The 21,832-nt window shown below is 47.4% G+C and overlaps 1 long non-coding RNA gene and 1 other non-coding gene across 2 annotated transcripts in view; both read right to left on the reverse strand.

Moving 5' to 3' along the window:
• The window catches only part of LOC148756822 (uncharacterized), a 170,752-nt gene that overhangs the window by 106,806 nt on the left and 42,114 nt on the right, over positions 1-21,832 (reverse strand). The gene's annotated exons all lie outside the window — the stretch shown is intronic.
• On the reverse strand, positions 12,016-12,141 carry LOC148756823 (U6atac minor spliceosomal RNA). Its single transcript, XR_016022674.1, has one exon. It is a non-coding gene; the product is annotated as a U6atac minor spliceosomal RNA (small nuclear RNA).

Below are 21,832 nucleotides of genomic sequence, written 5' to 3' on the forward strand. Positions count from 1 at the left end.
ATCACACATACGCAAAGCGTCCCTGCAGGGGCTGCTCGATTGTGGCTCAGGGCCTCCAGCTTCGGTCTGGGGTTCACACTCCTGCTGAGTCCAGAGCAGGTGAAGGGTGCAGACAGCAAGTGACTCCAGGCTGACTCACGCACGACCAAGTGTCCTCGGCCACACACTTCACAGCGGGCCCTTCTTCCCCATGCTGCTCCCTTAGGTAGTGACTGTACGAGGACCCAGTAATGGAGCTAGAGGGTGATGGCTCAAGTCTGAAAATCAAATTCGCTCCCGCCTTCTCCCTCTGGTGCTGGCACGGAGTCAGCCCCTCCAGGCAGGCTTGGCTTCAGTGTCCCGTACCTCCCTGAACGTCGGTATAACCAATCCTATGCCGCAGAAAGGTAAGTGCTGGGTGGCACGTCCTTTCGTGCGCTTCCAGCACAGGCCACATTCCTGGGAAACCCGCACTCGTTCTTCTTGACCTGACCTGGAGAAAACTTCCAGCACCACGAGCAGTCCCTCCTTCCACTCCAAACACCTTCTATCAGACAGAGCCATGACCACTTTTCCCATGATGGTTTATTCATGTCTCTGCCACCCCCAGTATATGGCTGCATTTTCCAAGGGAAAGACCCTGCCGTTCACCCCACCGGACGGTCTCTGAGACTATCACAGGCTTTCCCCATAGAGATAGTCACGGGGGCTCCTTGGCTCGTTAAACAGAGGGAAGCTAATTGGCCCACGTGGGGGGATGAATGTGTGACCTTGGCTTTCTCCTCACGAGTGTCTGGTGTCCTGGGTCAAGGGGGCCATGTGCAGTTCAGAGTACCAGGGGCTAAATGCAGGGGCACCAGACAATGCACCCCTTTAGCTGGACAAACGAGACCTCGCCGCATTCTGCTGGAAGGAAATCAAGTGCAGTTCCCAGCCCACTGCTTCTGAAAATAGACTTTCTGAGAAGCAGAAAGAAGAGCCTCTAAGAAGGTGATTAATGTGAGGACTTCAAATGGATCTTGGCAAAGAAAATGTCATTTCTCTGCCTGTCCCTTTGTTTCAGAGAAAAAATATGGAAAGAAGCATTTCCAACAGACCAAAGAGGGTACACAAGGTACCTGCAAGGAAAACAGAAGATCCAGGGGGAACAGCCTGGGGTAAAACCAGCTGATTCACCAGCTCAGTGCAAAGGCCCATCTGCCTCACTCCAAGCTGCCTTGTCGTGTGTTCCCATCTCTCACCACGGCGCCCTGCTCCCCAGGTAACACCCCGGTTTCACAGGCACCGATCCCATGATGACACTGGCTTTTATTCATTGTTCATGTATTTACAGAGCACATGCTATTTGTCTGACAGTGTCCTCTGTTCTGAGGAAGTACAAATAAATCAGACAGGGTCCCAGCCCTGAAGACGCTCATATTCTAGAAGGGAAACAGATATAAAACCATGAAATTATAATCTACTGTCAGAAATACAGTGATAGAGATGGCAATGAGACCCACTGGTGACTCAGAAAGGAGTGGTATTCACTGTGTCACTTTGTCATTCATTGCACCAGACAATGCCAATGGCTGTGTGGTACACCAGGCTCTGGGGTCACAGCACTGAGCAGAGCTGCCCCGGTTGCTACTGTGAAAGGTCCCTGAACTGCTAAAAACCTGGACTGTTCTGAGCTCTGAAGAGACAACAGCGTGGCTAGGGCTTAGGGCACAGGGCACAGCGGCCTAACACGAGTTGGCAAGGCTGGGCACAGCAGGAAGGGCTGTGTAGGAAATGCCAAGCAGTTGGTTTTTCTTTTTTCTTTTTCCCTTGGATGCATGGTTTTAAGCCAGGGAGTAACAAAATATAGTTTATGCCTTTGCACTGGCTGCCAAGTAGAGAATGGATTTGGGTAAGGTGGTTGAGGGTAGAAGAAAAGTCGAGATTTGAAGCCCAGGGATCAACTGGGAGGTTGGCGTGGTCGTTTAGGTGAGAAATTTTGGCACGCTAGACGTGGAAACGACTGTGAGGGTGGAGAGAGGCAGAGGGGTGGAAAGGGGTTCTCCAGGCCTGCAACAGGCAGGACGAGCAAGAAGAATCGTAGAAGAGGGCAAATGTGTAGGAACCACGGAGGCAGGAATAGCTGCAGGGACGTCACCTCCCTGTCACCAAGAGCAGCAAATCGCACCGGAGCAGGACAGACACCCCCCCGCATCCCCCACCCCACCAAACCATCACCACCTGCATCATCTCACATTCATTTCACGTTTAGTCTCCCACAGCCTGTCCACCTCCTGTCACAGACCTGGCTCACAGTGACACCTTCACATACAGTAAAATCAGAGTAATGAACAGAAGCAAGCCCTTCCACACTGCACGATTCTAAGTGTCTCACATGTCAAGCAACTTAGTCCTCACGTCATGAAGGAGTGGTCACTATTGTGACCACATTTTGAGGTCCCAGGCTTAGGGAGGCTCAATCCCTTGCCCACAGTCTCGCTGCTCTGAGTGGCAGAGCTGGAACTGCCTCAGGAAGTTTGGGTCCAGAGCCCAAGTTCTTCCCCACTCTCCACATTCCATCCACAATCCTCTTGACATTAGGAAGGAATGAGTGAGTGAGTGAATGAATGAATCATTATCCCAGGGACGACTGGGCATCCTAGGACTCAGAGGTCTTTCCTGAGTTCCCAGCCACCGTTGCGTGGGCCACAAACATGCAGACCTGGTGTGGGAGGCTCGGGCCCTGGGAGGGTGACCTCCTTTTCCCTTTCAGGTCTTGGCAATTTTATTGCAATGGTGTCATCAATATTGACGCTGTGTGTACTCCATGCGTAACGGTAATACTAACAACCGACATCTGTACAGTCCATGTGAACCATCAAGTCTTCAAGGAAGCCGCAAGGTTACCGACTCCGCACGGCCAGCACCCACGACCCCAGCACGGACCTCACCTTCTTCAGTCCTTACAAGCATGCACTGCGGGCCCCTCCAAAGGCGGAGGGAGGCAGGTAGCAGGAATGACTTACCCAAGGTCGGCGAGAGTGAAAGACCGAGCTGGCACTCCAACCATCACCTTTACCAAGTGACACGGTGAGCCAGACACGACAACATGCTGCCTCTACCTGTTGGCCTCGCTTAGCCTGTGCTGTGTGACAAACCTTCTCAAATGCAGCGGCTTGAAGCAGCGGTCTTTCAGTTACCAGGGCACGTCAGGCTCTCTCAGTGCGGGGCTCTCTGGGCCTCACCTGGGCTCCCTTGGGCATCTGTGTCAGATGTTGGGTCACCTAAGTGCTGCTGGCCTAGGATGGGCTTGGCTAAGGTGGTGCATCTCTAATGTCTGTCACCTGCCTGTGAGCTATCCTAGGCTTTCCATGGTGACTGGCGGAGTCCAAGGTGGGAAGGGAGGGAAAGTCTCTTGTGGCCTCGGCTCAGCACTGGAGTGACAGTGCTTCTGCTACATTCTCTGGCCAGAGCAAATCACAAGACCAGCCCAGATTCAGAGCAAGGGATACAAGGTCCACCTGTGGGTGGAAGGAGCTGTGAAACCCTCCAGAGAAAGGCTGTGTAAACAGGGAAGGGACGCATTTATGGCCATTTGAAAAAAAACTACCAGGATGTCACAAAACATTTTTCTGTAATTTTTAAAGGGCATAATTCTTATACTCAGGACATTTATATTCCAAAGATTAGGTACTTCTTTATGTCCAAATATATGAAAATAAAACAAAGGTTGAATTTAATGTGTATAAATTATTCCTTCATAAAAAATGAAACAATAAGCCTTAGAGACTGTCGTCCTGCTCTATAAATATGTGAACATTTATGTTACTATTAATAGAAAACCACTGTTGATGTACCTACCAGCACATGCAATTACCCCACATATGACGAGGTTTATTTACGCTTTTCAAAGTCCTCACACATCTCTGTTCTCCTTCAATCAAGCAGGACTCCTGAACTGGGCAGTTATCGCCAAGTTCCGGAGCGTCCCACAGCAGAGACTCGGAGCCCACCTGAAGCCACGGGGGCTGCAGGTCTGGCGCTGGTCGTCACCGCCTGAGCCATCAAGCTTATGCCACACCCAACGCTGGGGCGCAGGGAGCTTCAGACGCCAGGGGAGGAGGAAAGTCACAAGTCCATTTACACCAACCAGCTTGGAAACTCCTAACAGCATCTTGATCTGCGCACAGCGCTGGTGGGAGTGGGGGCGGCTGAGGTGGGACGCCGAACCTCACCCGCCCAGTGACTTCAGCTAAGACACTTCTAGTCCCTGTCCCAAGTATTCCCAAGAGTGTTGTCCGTTATTTCCAACAGTTACCATTTGTCATGATTTGCAAAATGTTTTAGGCTTTGCAAATCAGTGTGCACAGATGTCATTCCATTTAACCTTCGCTGTTAGGGATTATCATCCACCCTTCACAGAGCTGTAAGTCAGGACGCGTGTGGTTGCAAGGGACAGAAATCTAATTCAAACTAGTTTAAGCAAAACAACAACAAAAGGATTAATTGGTCCTTGGAGCACATACAAGCCATCTGGCTTCAGCTGTGCCCTGGTGCTGTAAAAACGTCCCCACCGCGTCATTCCCAGGCTGCTTTCCTCGGCAGGCACTGATGTCATCCACAGGAGGCCCCTCCCTCACCAGGTAAAGGGAGCAGCCGCCGCCTCCTGGCTTAGAACCCAGACACTTCGGGAAATCCGCGTAACAAAGCCCCATTCCTGCCAGCACCCGTCACACTCCAGGAAGGATCCTCATTGGCCTGGCCTGAGTCACGTGTGCCTGCCTGGCCCAATCACTGTGGTGAGAGGGAGGCAGCGCCCTGAGGCCCAGGCTGTCACGTGACTGACACTAGCGCAGGGGCAGGACAGTCCCTCAGCAACACGCGAGAAGCGGTTGTTCAAAGGCAGGTGGCAGAGGAGGGGGCGGGTGCCGGGCAGACACACAACGACGCGGCGGCAGCCAGCAGGAGACGCGGTGCTGCCGGGCGGTTTCTCCACGACGGCCGCGGGCCGAGGGCGAGGCCCGCAGCGCCCCGAGGGCCGCACACGACCTCCGCCACGTTCTCCTTCACACGACACGCTGCTCTCCACACACGGGACAACTTGTCCCACGTCAAGCGCTTCTCCAGTTCTCGGGGACACTGAAAGGTGTCCTCCAGTTGAGCTCAATCCTGACGCCACCCACCTGGAGACGCCGTCGTGCCCCACAGGTCAGGGCCTCGGTGCCAGGACGGCCCCTCTCCGTCCGCCCGTCCCAAGCGCAGTCGTCACCGCCTCAGGGCCCCGCAACCCGCTCGCTGGCTTCGATGAGCGGGCTCACAGAACTCGAGGAAACAGCTTCCCTACTTACGCGGATACCGGACTATTATTTATTGTAAGTCGGGAGCAGCCAGGGGGGAGGAAAGGCTCGGGGCTCTCGGGGGGCGATGCGCTCCCCGAATCTCCCCGTGTTCACCGCGCTGGCAGCTTCCTGAACACCCCGCCCTGCCTTCTGGGGTTTTATGGAGGTTCCATCACACGGGCACGATGGATTAAACCACTGGCCATTGGCGACTGAACTGCACCCCCAGCCTGTCCCTCCCCGGTGGTTGGGAGTGAGGCTGAAACGTCTACCACTGATCACATGGTCGGTCTCCCTGGCAGCCAGATGCCCTCCTCACGTGCTTTCCCAGTTACCGCATTAACTCACACTCAGGTGTGCTTGTAAAAGGTTTGCTCTAAATATCAAGACACCTTAATAGCTCACATCACTTAGGGAATTCCAAGGGTATTAGGTGCTCTGTTGTCAGAAATGGTACAAAGACCAAATAAATATTTATCACAAATCACAGTATCACCCCGTTAGTGCCGTTTCCCACAGAACTTGATGGCGCCCTAATCATTTATTCAACACGCACAATAGTAGTAACAAAAATAATGGCAACCCTAATCACGCAGTAATGTCAGTATGACGGCTCTATGCCTGGCACTGCACTGAGCTCTTTACTTTGTTAATGAACAAAAAATTCAATGGAGAACCTCGGAAGACCTAACTGGCTTTACAGAACTATTCGTGAATCGGGCAGCATCCCATCTGGTAAAGAGAGGTGCTCCCCGGAGCTGGGCAGAATGGAAGGCTTTTGTAGGCAGAAATGAGGCAAACGTTCAGAGAGTGGGTTAGTTCAGGGAGGTCACAGTCCCTTAGGGGAGGCAGGGGGTCTCATCAGGCAGATGACCTCACGAGTGCTGACCAGGCCACTCCAGACCGAGTGCTTTAAAATTCCAACTGCAATTCGGTTAATTAGTAAGTCTTGGTGGGGCTCTCTGCCAGAGGGAAGAGGGAGTTTGTGTCCCAGCCCTGGAAGGCAGCTGCAATGCAGGGCACAGCCCGCTGCACTCAGATGCAAGAGTGGCAGACACCCGAGGAAACAGTTCCATTTCAAAGTCGCCCACGGTGCAGGGAGGGGCTGCTGGAGGAGGCAAGCGCCACAGGTTGGGGGTGGGGGGTGCACCAAGGTGCCGAGCCCCCAGGGCGAGGGGCTAGACGCACGTGGGTTCCGATCCTGACTGTGCCCCCCACTGGTTGTGTGAATGTGGTAACTCAGTAACGCGCAGACATACGGTCAATACAGTAAAATATGGTCCAAGTAAAACTGTACTTCCAGTAAGCGTTCTGGAAGGATTACTGACATAATGCTTGTAAATATTTAGCCCAGTGCCTGGCACATTTCACGCAGGACCCCACAGACACAGCTGAAAACCAACAGTGCAGACAAATGAGGCCTGTGTGACCGACTCAAGACCCCGAGTCTCTTAAACCAGTGCCTCCCTCTCTTGTTCTATGAGGGGCAGCCAGGACCAGAGCTTGGGGACGGACATTCAAGGAGGTAACTGTCCCCCCACTGCAGCCCCACTTCTGCTCATGCACAAGGAGTTTCTGAGGACGTATGGGACAGTTTCTGGCCTGTACCACAAGGCAAGCCTCCCCGCGTGGTCCTGAGGACACACAGCCTCTTTCAGCGCCCCATAAAACACCTGTCGTTCATAACCTGTGGTCTCAGAGACACTGAGTGCCATCACCTCCCACTCTCCACATCTGCACCTTGAGACATGCAGAACGCATTAGGGTGGCCAAGAGGTCTGATCACGCCCCTGCGTGACTGATGGCTTTGTCCGGAGCACCGCCCTATTGCTAATAGATACAATGGGGGTGGGAATTAACCCAAGGCAGCAGGGCTTGGAGAGAATGTGGTGGAACACGGAGACAGCAGACAGGAAGCCGACTGAGGGCCAGGGCCCATCCCAGCAGACCCCACGGCTGACAACCTCCACGGTCTCCACACGGAGCACATGAGCACACGAAGCCTGGACGGGAGAAGGAAGAGCTCTCGCAGGCCCTCGAGGCCGCCGCACATGGCAAAGAAACAGGGATTTGGAAACACGGGAAATGGACGCGCTGACTGGATCACTCCACGGGCTCACTCATGCGCAGTGCATTTTCAAGGAGAATGGATTTTATTGCTTAGTTCCCTGTAAGTGAAGGACTGGTGAATTGTAAAATCCTGTCGCTTAACATGTAACATTAAGTATTGAACCAGCGGAAAAAGAAATCGATTCCAGGTTTCATTGCTGATTAGCTTTTCTCAGGGAATTGAGAGTGAAGTGTCATTACTGCCCTTCCCTTCAATTCATAAAACACTGAGTGAGACCCCTCAGCCACCACGCTTGTTCCCACTCGGTGGCCGTCGTCTGCAGCCCCTTCCGGGCTCGCTCGGCACGCGGCCCCGGCAGCTGGTCTGGCGGGCTGCTCGGCTCCTCCTTCCCTTCCTTTCCCCACAAAATATTTAAGGGACAAGTGTGTCCCAGGCACCGAGTTTGAAACATGAGCCATGACACAAACTCTGATTCTGGGGGACTCAGAGACAAGGGCAGGAGACAGACCAGCTGCCAGCTTGAAAGGGGATACAGGACTGGACCCCAGAAATGAATGTTCATCTATACCCTTGGCTTCTCGGACGAGGTGCCCCCCCCCACCCTCCCCGGTGAGTCTTGACAGCTTAGAGGGAGGAGAAGAACAAGGCTGGGAAGGAGCCACTGGGAAGGTCCATGTGCCGAGGGACTGAGCAGCTCGTCACGTCTCGGGAGGTACGACCTGGAAGCCGACAAAGGAGCTGCGAGAAGCAGGGAGCGCGGGCGCAGGCAGGGCCTCGCTCTCCACCCCAGGCTGGTCTTGGTCCTGCCGCTACAGGGCCATCTGTGAGGTCCTGCTGGAAAGACAAGCGCTGGTTTGCTTTTAGGACCGTCCCTCTGGCAGCAACACGGAAAACGGACTGAAGGATGGGGAAGAACGCAGGCAGGCGACAGGTGAGAAGCAACAAGGGCAGGAGCAGTGGGACGGAGGGCAGGCGGGCACAGGTGTGGGACGGGTGGGGGCCAGGACTCTAGCGCGTCACCCTAATTCAGCCTTCTCCCTGCGGCCCCGATCACTGTGGCCGCCCCCTGAGTGGTCGCCCTGCCTCCAGTCTCTCCCTCCCCGTCTGTCTTCCACCAGAAAGGTCATTCTAAGAAGCAGCCCCGTTTACTCAACTGCTTAAGAAACTGTTTACTCCTCTCAGCTGCACACGGTTCTCAAGGGAGTGGAGGGGCACGTTTGTCCCCAAGGTGACATTTCACAATATCTGGACATATTTTTGTTTTCACAATTGGAGATGGGGAGCTGCTACTGCCATCTAATGAGTAGAGCCCCCGGGAGGCTGCTAAACACCGTACAGTGCACAGGTCGCCCCCACAGCACAGATTTTCCTGGCCCCCAAATGTCCATGGTGCTGAGCTGTCATCTAAAATCCCAAACTCCTACCATAGCATTTCTCCCCCCTTTTTCTTTAGCCTATTTTTTTAATTCTGTTTTTCAGATTGCAAAAATACTTTGATTAAAATAATACAAAATTGCATATATGCAAATCTATCATTTCCCCATGACCCCACTCCCTTGGTCCCCTCCCCCTCAATATGAACAAACTGGAGAGTGTGCCCCTTTTGTTCTCCACAGCAGCATACATATGTGCACACATATCCAGGGGGTTCTTGGCTGAGTTTTATACAGAACTACACAACCAGCCTTCAGGCTTGCCAATCTGTCATGGACATCTTTACAAGTCAACAGATATGTTCTTTTTTCTAATTTGTTTATGCAAATATATGCAGATTTCTGTAACAAACCCAAAGGGATCCTATCATAAATGGGGAATTCCATTTTTCTGTTACAATATTTTTCTCACCCCATGCTTAAACCCTGTAGTCACATAACTCCCAAACAGCTGTAAGCTCTTCTCTGCGTTTCTCATGTAACTGTTTGCAAATTTACACACACACATACACACACACACATACAGACATACACACGCACCTCTTTTGGTCATTGTTAGCTTAATGAAAATAGTATCAGACGAAACACATTTCCTTACCTTTATTTTCTTACTCAATAGTCCTCATAGAAAGCCATCTAACTGTTACAACAAGGTATAACTCATTTTTTTAAGTGGCTGCAAAATATTTTGTTATATAAACTTTTCTACCCTTTCTTGTTCATCAGCGTTCGTTTTGCTACCACAAGCAGGGCTGCTGTAAAATTCTGATATATGCGTCCTACTGTTCTGATGCTTCCACTACAATGGGTCGAGCCCCAGAAGTAGAAGTGCCGGGTTGAACCCAGCGTGTACTTTTAATTTTAAGAGATCCTGCCATTTCACTTTCTAAAAGGACTGTAAAAGTTTATACTTCCTCCAGTAACTCGGAAGACAACAAGTTTTCCCTCATGCCCACCAGGAATGTTCATGTTATGATTTTTAATTGTTTATATAAAGTGTTGATACAATATTAATTTTAATTTTCTGACTATGAACCCCTATCTCACATCATATAAAGCTAAATTCCATGTCCACACAGAGACTTGCACAGGAATATTCTTAGCAACATTATTCAAAACAGCCAAAAGTTCTCCATCATCTGGAGAATCGATAGGCTTAAATAAAACCTAAAATATTAGAAAACAAATGAAGATACTACACCCATAAAGTCTCAGGACAATAAAGCCTGATTAATTGGGAAGGATACCGAGACTACAGAAGGAGATACAGGCAATTTGACTAAGTATACTTTTATGATGTTTACATGTCCAAACATACTTGAAAGAAAACCAAGACAAGTGGTAGCTTTGGAGGCTACAGAACCGATGTGCGATGGCTAACAGTCTGTAATGGTCAATAGACAACAGGCAATGACGAGGCCAGAACCTCAGCAGAAAAGTGGGCAGTGGCCATCCAGGCCCAGACGGCAGCCCCAGGGGCCGGGGAGCGCCCTCAAGGACGCAAGCCAGGACACATAGAGCACACGATGGCTGTGAGAAGATGCATCGGAGGGAAAAGCTAATCACCCCTGTGGGCACACGGCCGGCAGGAAGCAGACGACCCCCTGAGGGATGCCGATAAAGAGCTAACGCAAGGTGCCCCGTGCAGAGCTGGGGGCACGGCGAGAGGACGAGGACGGCAGTAGGAAGCTCTTTCCACCCCAGGTTCAAGTGGCCCAGGGAAGAGTGGTTGTTTCTGGATGAACAGCTGGGCCTGTGGAAGCAGGACTACCTGAGAGCAGCTGTGACCACAGAGCTGGCGGGCTCTACCAGAGCACAGTGGGGAGAGGTCACAGCACCCCTCCCGCTCTCCTCCTGCCGGCTCATCTCCTGTCGCTGGTGCCCATTAGCCAAAACCAACGGGAAACTGAGGGCCTGGGAAGCCGTGCGTGGAGGGAGGCCAGCCTCCTGAGGTGCAGGGCAGGAGGGAGGGCCCACGGGCCAGGATGGCGTGGCAACCTGAGAACGACCAGCACGACCGCTCACACACACGGAGCCCCCAGAGGCAGAACAACGATTATTAGTGGTCTCAGGGCTATTCTACCACAGTGTTTTCTATGTGTGTTCGCTCTATCACTGCTTTTTCCCCAAAGCTAACATATTTCATATTTAAATAACTTTAGTGGATCAATGAAGAAAAAAGGGGGACTAGCCAATAGAAAAGAAGCAAGGGAAATAAATTGACAGTTCACAAATGCAGAAATACATATGGATAATATAGAGCTAAAATAATAAGCCTATTTTGTAATCAAATGCATGCAAATTAACACAACAACAAAATGCCATTATTCATCTATCAAATTGACAAAGAATAAAATTAAATATGGAATGCCTCCTGTTGTCAAGAGTGTGGTGAGATAATACACTCACTGATGGTAGGAGAGTAAATTGTTTTATCCTTTCTTGAAGGTAATTTGCCAAGACATATTAAAAGGCTTTAAAACGTGTTTATATCTTCTCCCCTAGTAATTCTGCTTTCACAAATTTCTCCAAAGGAAATGCTCAGAAATGCCCATATGATATTATCACATTATTTGTAACACTGACAAATTTAAAAAACCAAATATTCACAATAGGAGATTTGTGAAATGAATTACGGTATGGCCATACGATGACAAATGATGAAGCCATTAAAACCACGGTGCAGAGACACTCAGTGACAAGGGATCACGTGTATGGTATTCTACGAAGCAAAATGACTGAACGTAAGCCAGGACATACTGTACATTCTGCGATCTTAATTTTGTAAAAAAAACTAAAGTGTGTATATGTATTTATATGTCATTTAAATTTGAAAGTACTCAGGCTATCTATATCTTTATCTATCTCTGGAGATAGAAATGGAGGAGAGGGACATGGAGACGGAGACAGAGGGAGCGACACTTACATCTAGGTGTATCTGTGTACAGAGAGCAGAAGGCTACACACTAGAAGGAAATCATCCTAATGTTAACGAAGGCTCCATCTGTGGGTAAGAGTTTATGTAATTTTCAGATTCTGTATACTTTTCTTCATTTTCCACAACGAATGTATTTTATTATCTACTGTGTTTCTCCGAAAATAAGACCTAGCCGGACCATCAGCTCTAATGCATCTTTTGGAGCAAAAATTAATATAAGACCCGGTCTTATTTTACTATAATATAAGACTGGGTTTTTTTTTTTGTTTGTTTGTTTTGAAACAGTGGTTAGATGCCACGAAGTAGGTGGCAATGCCTTAACCATATGCGTGTTGTTAGGCCCGAGGGCCTCTTCCATCCTTGTCAAGGGGAGTGCTAACCTCCTCTCCTTTCATACAACACAAGACTGGGTTATTTTTTTTAAAGATTTTATTGGGGAAGGGGAACAGGACTTTATTGGGGAACAGTGTGTACTTCCAGGCCTTTTTTCCAAGTCAAGTTGTTGTCCTTTCTGTCTTAGTTGTGGAGGGCGCAGCTCACCTCTAGGTCCAGTTGCCGTTTCTAGTTGCAGGGCGCACAGCCCACCATCCCTTGCGGGAGTCGAACCGGCAACCTTGTGGTTGACAGCCCGTGCGCTCCAACCAACTGAGCCATCCAGGAGCTCAGCGGCAGCTCAGCTCAAGGTGCTGTGTTCAATCTTAGTTGCAGGGGGCACAGCCCACCATCCCTTGCGGGAGTCGAACCGTCAACCTTGTGGTTGAGAGGACGCGCTCCAACCCACTGAGCCATCCGGGAGGCAGCTCAGCTCAAGGTGCCATGTTCAATCTTAGTTGCAGGGGGCGCTGCCCATCATCCCTTGCGGGACTTGAGGACTTGAACTGGCAACCTTGTGGTTGAGAGCCCGCTGGCCCATGTGGGAATCGAACTGGCAGCCTTCGGAGTTAGGAGCACGGAGCTCCAACCGCCTGAGCCACCGGGCCGGCCCTAAGACCGGGTTTTTAACATAATATAATATAATATAATATAATATAATATAATATATAGTATAATACCGAGTCTTATATTAATTTTTGCTTCAGAAGATGCATTAGAACTGATGGTCCGGCTAGGTCTTATTTTTGGGGAACGGTACACATATTTTGTGGAGACAGGCATAGGAACCCCAGCAACCAATTCACTTCCTATCTGCCCATATGCAGGGTCCATTTCTCCCTTCAATGTTGACTGAATTGGTAGGCATGTTAAATTCCCAAATGAGGCGTAAAATTCCTAGGATTTAAAGAAGAAATGTCAGTACTCTACCAAATACATTGGCATGCCAAGCTCTATGACGTATCTCCTTGGGTCATTTCCCTATTGATGCAAAAAATAAATTGTGGGGCATTTGTACAGGGACTGCTCACAGCAATGAAGGACAGAGCAGCGTGTCATCCCAAGTGACAATGTTAACCACCAAAAGCAAGTCCCATAAAAATGCCTTCTATATGATTCTCTGTAGATTTTCTAAAACAGGCAAAATTAGTGTTTGGGAACGCAGACCTCTGTGGAAGTTCTATAAAGCAAGGAATAAATAACACAAAATATCTGAAGAGCTGTGACCTCTGAGGAGGAGGCAAAAAGAGGTGCTCAGAAAGGGACAAAGGCATGACTTTCAAAGTTCTGATACTGTTGAATGTTCTATTTCTCAAGCTTAGTCATAGATACATAAGCGTCTGTTTAAATGTTACTTGAAGGTACACTCTTTTTATGTCTGTTTCTAAAAAGATGTATCGGTAAGTTAAAAGATAATTTTAACATGAAGTCCAGTTTGAGGCGGTAAGGCTATTCCCAAACTGTCATCAGGATGACGGTTGTCCAGTCCCCGGCCAGAAATGTGGTGGCTTAAAATTCTCCCTCACATGTAAGTGAGACCTCACGGTATTTGTCTTTCTCTGTCTGACTTACCTCATGTAGTGTAACACCCTCTAGGTCCACCCATGTTGCCACAAATGGCAAGATTTCATTCTTTTTATGGCTGTGTGTATACGGACCACCTCTTCTTTAGCCTGTCATCTATCGATGGACACTTAGGTTGCTTCCATATCTTGGCTGTTGTGAAGAGTGCTGCAATGAACATGAGGGTGCATGTATCTTTTTGACCAACTATACTTAAATTAAAAAAAAAAATCCTGACCATCCAAAAAAACAGTGTCCTTCAGACTGTCACCCAGCAGAAGGTGTAACAGGTAAGATTGATCCCAGTGTTACATGGACATCAGCAATTCCTTCACAGTCGGAGTCCTTGGGGCACTTTTCCAAACCCAGTATCTGAGTGCTCGATTAGTTGAGCACTTACTATAACCCAGTACCTGAGAGCTACGATTAGTTGAGCACTTACCATAATCCAGCCACTCTCCTAGGTGTCTTAAAAAGTGTTTCATTTAATCCTCACAATAACCCAATAAGGTAGATACTAATATTAGACATAGTTTTCCAATGGGGAAACTGAAGCTCAGATGTTTGTTTAAAGGGAAGGAGCTAGAAAGTGGGAGAGCCTGAACTCAAACTAGATACACTTAACCCCAAAGCCTTTGTTCTAACCCATTATACTAACTTTCTCTCTGAGTTTTATGTCATTGTACTTAAACATAAGAATCTGAGTTCCAAGGTTCCATTTATTCTTCTCTTTTTTTTCTCTTGACAGTGAATAAAGGCATTCACCCTCTTCTCTTTGGAGCTCTCACTTAAACATTAGTTATATACTTCACAGAGCACAGAGTGATGAGTTTTGGCATAAAACTCAACCCTTGTTCCCTCTGTCTCTGGTGGGAATTCCAAAACGTAATATGAAAGGCAGACTGAGAAAAATCTCCTGGGACTCCTCATAACAACCTATTAATAACTCTATCATTATGAATAATAACTTACTCTTTATTAGCTTTCCAGCTGCCAAAATTCTTTTGCATTGTTTAGAAGATTTTAAAAATGATTTTATATCCTCCTAACTCCCTTTTATTTCTAGGAATTTAATCTAAGAAGTACCACACAAGCACATTATGGTGTCCTCTTCAGTTGTCCAGTGTCACCCATTCCCTGTTTTCTGACTGAAGCCCTTGGTTTTTCTCTGGGAAATGACTATTTCTTTGTAATTTGGGTAGTACCGTAAATAAAGGTGCCAACCAGCAGCCATGCACACAAGGCCGACCTCACGGACCTTCCTGCTTGGACTTTAGTGAAGGAGCTTCAAGGTCAGACGATGGTGGAAGTTGATTCACGTCCACGGTCTTAGCCTGTGGACTTTCAATTCCTTTCTGCTACTTGGATCCCGAGAGCTTCGCGGATCCACCTCCATTCTCACGTCGAGTTATTCAGTCTATGACTCAAATTGGTGAGTTACCTCAATCCTTCTAATAAATTCTTTCTCCCCTCAAGCTGGTCATAATTTACTTCTGCTTCCTGAAATTAAAGGACCCTGACTGAAAGATTATCCAAACATAAATAACTCACTCATCACTGTATTGCTCGTAACAGTGTAGAAGAAATGCCTTAAACTATAGGAACAGTTTAAATAAATAAGGACTTACTCAAACAGTGAAGCAGTCTACAACCACTGAAACTGTTATGCAGACTTGTAATCACTGACGTGCAAAGGTTTGCAACACGCTGCTGAAGACAAGCACGTTACGGGGGGGGGGGGGACGCGTGTCAGCTCTGACCCTCTGTGACCCCGTGACTCCCCAGCACAGTGACAGGCTCGGGCCTGCGCGCTGGGGTTAGGACAGGTTATGCTGCTTCACGGCAGCTGCATTTCTTAAGAGGAAAGCATATGATTTTAACTTGTGCTTCTGTGGACAAGTAATGAATCTTTCCACAAAGTCCGAAGCCACAGATCTAGGAAAGCAGAGTGAGAATCCCACTGTCCTGCCGGTGAGCGTTCCGATGAAGCCGCGCAGATTTTCTGGGACAAGATGCCTGTTCCATGTGTCTTCCAGCCTAAGTGATGAGCCAAATCAACAACAGCGAAGGAGTCGGAGTTGAAGAGTGGGAAAATCACTGACCTGGACCCAAGAGAAATGGGTTTTGCCCCTGGATCTGACACTCGCAGCTCTGGGTCACGGGGGAAGTCACTTAGCCTTTTAGTCCTGCTCGTGTATCAAAGGAGAGGCACAGATTGTCTGTGTGGTTTCTCAGGAGTCTAAGAGTCATCAGGTTATAAAGGGAAAAGGGCAGAGAAACGAATTTCTACATTCAGCCCGTTGCAGTGTCTGCCCCGCGCTGCTCCGGTCACAGCGCCTGGTGCTGAAGCGGGAAGCCGACCTCAGACCCCAGGGGGTGGTGAATCAGACACAGGCACTGAGCTGGTTCTACCCCATGGGGAGTCCGTGCTGGTTAGATATCCGTGTGTGCCCCACACAGAGCCAGGAGACTGACACTGAGGGCATTCCCAGGGTGGATTAGGAAAGAGCCACTTTGTTTCTACGAGAACTGACAAAATGGCAAGATGGTGCCCTTGGAGCCATCTTTGCCACCCGAAGAGGAGAAGCCAGATGAAAACTACACCAATAGAGAGGGGAGTGAATCAAAGATGAGAAGATAAAACCCTAATCACATCATTTGAACAAATGAATCCAGCCATTCCTGAAATCATTATGATAGCCAAGCAGTTAGCTTCCCTTCTAGAAAGCTGAGGGCTGTCTAAATTTAGGGCTGTTGCAATGGGTACTTTTACATGCCAACTTGACCGGGCTCAGGGAGGCCCAGGCACCTGGTAAAACATTACTTCTGGGTGTGTCCGTGAGGGCGTTTCTGGAAGCGATGAGCATTGAACTGGTGAGCTGAGATAGTACAGGGGCCTCCCCAGTGGCTGCGGGCAAACCCCACACTGAGGGCCCAAGTAGAATAAAAGGTGGAGGAAAGGTGCATTTCCTCTCTCTGCACCTGCTGAGACACCCATCTTCTCTTGTCCTGCCCTGGGACATCAGTGCTCCTGGTTCCCAAGTTTCAGACTCAGAAGGGGACTCACATCGTCAGTTCCCACCCCCACAGCACCAGCTTTCCTAGGTCGCCAGCCTGCAGATGGAGGACGTGGGACCATGACCACGTGGGCCGATTCCTATTACACATGTATCTCTCTCTCCTATGGGTTCTGTGTCTCTGGAGAACCTGGCTGATACAGTCGCCACTGCTATGGCAGAGACCAAAACTCCTAGCTTATACCATCTGTTTAAGGTTTATAAACTGACATGGGCCAAGCAGCGGCACAGACAGGCTGTGCCTGTTTTCAGAGGGAGGGTTACTGAAAACCTTTGTTTCCTTTCCTATAGTGATTTCAAGTTTTCTTTTCCTTAAGTTTCCTTTTCCCCAGTTTCTTAGCTTCTACCCCCACTGCTTCTTAATTATTTTATGAATTTTAATTATTTTATTAATCTTAGGCAACAGATTGTTTTTAGCCTGAATCATAAGAAGCGTTTTTACCCCCTGCTTTTTACCCTGAAACTTGTGATTTATACTTGTTGACTATAATCATTGAAGCCTAATGTTCTTTCCAACCCGTTGCGGACCCAGCTCCTGGACAATTAGCGCCACCTGTCTGAATGGCCGGCTGAATGGCCACAGGCTCAGAGGTGACGGACTTCCCATCATGTAGCCATCCCTCATCAATAGCTTTGAGCTCTGCCCTTTATGCCCACACTTTTAAATTTATTAATTAAAATCTATTTTTCCTCATTTGGGGGCTTTGGGGACACAGAGGATGCCCCAGCAAGATCACCAGTCCCGACCGAAGAAGCCAACACGGTCTTCCAGGCGGATCCCAAGACCCCTTCCTCTCATCGGAGGGCAGACTGGGCGAGAGTTCCGTGAATCCCCACTAGGTAGGGACAGCTCTATGCCGCTGCCCAGCAGGAAGCAGACACAGGAGAGACCTCCTGTCCCTCAACTTCCCATAGAGATTTTATGGGGATTACGTCTCTCAGGGGGAAAACAAAGCAGGCAGTTAGAGACAGGCATCGGGTCTCTGCATTCCTGCACGTCCAACACAACCCACAGAATCGACCATGCAGAAGACCTCTCCTCTCTGCCCAAACCTTTCCCTTACTCACGATAACCATCAACCACTGAGGAAGCTAAAGGACAAAGCACCCAACTAGATTAGACCGGCAGGAAAGGCCACAGCGCCTTGCGTTTCACCTGGGCCTCATTATACTGTCATTGCAATATGATACATATGCCCAGAAGTTCATTAATATCATTACAACAGACTGAATTCTGGGAAGGAACATGCGCAGTCTAAAAAGATGAGGTAATAGTCTCCTGTCAATCCAGGTGCAAATCAAATGGCTCCACACCCAGAGAGCAGCAGCCCATTCTAGAGAAAAGACAAACTCCAAGTCCTCGCCAGTCGGCGCCTTTTGAGTCACTCTGTTGCTCAAGCCCCTACTATCTCTTTGGAATGTTCTTTCGCTTCTAATAAACTGCTCTGTCACCACTATATATTTCTGTCTCTCGTTCAATTCTTTGCTCAAGATGCAAAGAACCTGGACAGCGCACGGAGAAAGAGCTGCTCTCTGGTAACAAAACCACTGTATATGTGTGGAATAAACGTGCATAACATTTATCCTAAAAACCAAATCTATAACAACAAATCTACCTGTGTAAGGAGTCACTCATTTCAGCCTCATTCTCACAAAACTCTTGGAAGGTAGGTATTTTCATCTTCATTTTAGGGATGAGGAATACGAGGTTTAATGAAATAGTTTGCCCAAGATTAACCAATCAATTTGTCTTACCTTCAAAAGAATATAGAATGGTCAGCGATTGGCAATTTTTACATTACTTGTTTCCCATGAGACTTGCTTACCAAACTAAGATTTAGTTTTCACATCTCACTTGGGTTATGACCTAACATTTATATAGCCTTCAGTTTTAGGCAAATAAGTCGGTTATTTTCAGTGATTTATTCTTTGCAAACAAGTGTGTGTGGTGAAAACCAACAGCTGTCCCCCCTCACCGGAAACGGGAACAAGACAGTGTAAGGGGAAGACAGCATTTCCCAGCTTCCCTTGCAGTTAGCTGTGGTCATGTGTCTGAGTTCTAACCAATGGAACGTGGACTGGAAGTGTCACATGGCAGCTTTCTTAGACAATTGTAATTTACGCTTTGCCTCTTCTATCATTGTTCATGTATCTAACGTTGCTTGGAATACAACTGTTTTGGGTGAAGATCTAGCCATCAGCTCAAATCATGATGGAGACACAGTTTTCTGGAAGGAGCTTGGGTCCTTTAAGATTTTTGTGGGACAGAACCACCATACCAGCCTTGGATGGCCTTCCTCTCAATATAACCAGAGAGAGATAAACTTCTATTTTTTTAACCTACTATTTTTTCAGTTTCTCTCACTTGCTGTCAAACCTAATCCTAAAAGCAATCCAGTGTGTTTGATGGCTCAATTGACATATAATAGAAATGTAAAATTTTAGGAGGAAGGAAGCTTTCAGGTCATTAAGTCCTATACCCACATTTTAGAAATGTGAATCTTGAGTCTTTAAAGAGAAGAGTGTTCTTTTAAAGATGAATCAATAATTATCTTTTCCCTCGATGTGTTAAATTCCCCAACAATTTAATCCAATGGCATAGATTTCATGATGCCCTAATTTCTCTGATTATTTAGACAGTTTGGTTTTGAACTTTACTACGGAATCAATAGGAATAATAAGAAAAATAAAGCATGAGCTTTGATTTCAGGTATCATGAATCTGGACCCCAATATTAGCTTCTTTTTGACGCTGGAACTTCCTGGTCCTTGCTCAGTTCAATTACTTACAAATTTGGGTTGCTAACACCTACATCACAGGATTTTAATGAATGTCTATGAAAACACAAGCACCTGACACACAGTCGGTGCTCAGTCAGTATTATTTTACTCTTTCGTATGGGAACCAGCTGCAGTCCACGGTTTGAACGGTGTGGTACGACGCAACAAATATTTGGAAGGCAGACGCAACGTGAGTTTAAATCTCAGTGACCTCATCTACTGTGTGCGTGATTTTAACCCTACTTAACTCCTTGGATCCTCCTAGCTTAAGATGCCAAGTAGGGTTAATTGTGTGTCACATGGGTTGTGACTATGATCAGCTGTACTGTGGCTAAAGAGTCTGGTATATCGGACACGTTAGCAACCAGAAGCTATTGCTAACACTGGGCCACTACTGCCCCCCTGTAATACTGTAATATCCGTATCTTAATATATGGAAGCTTGCTGGGTCCACTGGGGTAATGACAAGAACCCCCGTAGATCATGACTTGGGGGTTTTAAAAAATTTGTATTGCCCTTACTGAAAGACATGATGGGATAACTCGAGTCCTTTTGATGTACATTTGGAAGAAAAATTCAAATTAACTTTTTTTGTTTACAAATAAGGGAAACTCCAACAAACACTAACTTGAGCACACACGCCCCCCCCCCAAAAAAAAAATAACCTATTGGCTGCATACAGAAGTTCAAGGAAGCCTTAGGCTGAACCCACGTCTTGAATTAATCTGCACACATGACGCTACTTCTGGCGAGCTCACTCACACGTTCATTCTCTCTTTCTCTCTCTGTCATCATAGGCCTGCCCTCATGTGTTTTGACTTTTTTATTAAATGGTTCTCCCTAAGCTTACATCCTATCAGCTTAGCCAACTATCAACAGGAGAATGTTACTTTCCCAACAGTGTCTGGAAATTAAGTAGAGAGAAGCAGATTACGAAGGGCTCTGTGCCTACCAAGAAGTTTTCACTTCATCACGAAAACCACGGGGAACGACTGAAAGTCTCCAAGTTGGAAACACTGTTCTCTGTCTGGTCAAGAAAGTGTAAGAGGGTAGCAAGAGTAAAAGCATGGAGATGAGTTAGAAGGTAATTGCAGGAATATAGGTGAGACATTAGATTAGGTACTAACAGGATGGAAATGAAGACAGAGAAGACAATTCTGAATCAACACCTAATTCTGAGGTCAAATTCACAGGATTTGGACCTCTGTGGAAAGGGAGATGCAGAGAGAGGTTCCAAATATTTGTAAGTTGAGGAACTGAGTAGAACTTAGTGGAGGTACCTGAATCTGGTAATACAAGAAGAATGTCGGCAAGAGGAAATGCGGAGTTCAGTGGGCATTCTGAGTGTGACCTGTCTCCACAAGTGGAGATGTTCATAATTGGGACTGTGTCCAGAACTTTGTAGAGACACCGTGAGACAAAGTACTGAAGACAATTCTCAGTACTTCAAGTGGGTAACTGACAAATTCCGGGAAGAAACCATGGTGATGAGGTGCCCTAGAGTCATATCAGGTGGCAAAGCATTTTATCCATTTGCTTCTTGGTGTTATGGTGAAGAAAGTATTTCACTGTGTGCAGGACTTTCCTGGGATAAAGACTCAATGAAAGGAAATTATTACCAAGGATCATGGAAGGAAAGAGTTTGCTTGGCTCTAAAAATTAAACAGTGGCAGCTAATAAAAGATCCAGAGACAGACTATTGTATGTATATGTATATCAACTAATCATGTTATATACTTTAAATATATTATAATTTTGTCAATTATGCTTCAATAAGGCTGGAAAGATTATCTTAAAATCATTAATGATATTTTCAAGGGGCAGAAAAAGAAATTATCTGCCTACAGGAAAAGAGGGTCCTGCAAACACTCCCCCTGACTTAAGTAACCGTGCTGGTGCCCTTTGGGGCTCTGTAGAAATATATTTCCAAAAGTAAAAGAAAAGCAAAGTCTGACACTGTACATTAGACCCAGAGAAAATTGAAAAATATAATGTCAATTGTCTTCTATTTGCAATTGAATACCTCTGCTTATGCCTAGTGAGGCTTGTCAGGCTAATGAAATTTGGCAGTTGATAGCATTTCTATAGGAAATGAATCAGAGATTAGACTCGTGGAAATTTTAGTAGTAAGACGTGCCTTAGAGATATTCGGTACAACCCACTTACTTGATAAATGTGAAACTGAAGCCCGGAGAAGTCAAATGAGACCCTCAAACCCTTAAAGCTAGTTTAGTAGGCGAGTTAAATGCTGGAACCAGGTCGTCTTGAAAACGTCTTTCCTCTCTCACTCTGTAGAAAATG

The sequence above is a fragment of the Rhinolophus sinicus genome, chromosome 10 (genome assembly GCF_057876585.1).
Source record: "Rhinolophus sinicus isolate RSI-liver-muscle chromosome 10, RSI-T2T, whole genome shotgun sequence".
In the NCBI taxonomy this organism is placed as follows: domain Eukaryota; kingdom Metazoa; phylum Chordata; class Mammalia; order Chiroptera; family Rhinolophidae; genus Rhinolophus; species Rhinolophus sinicus.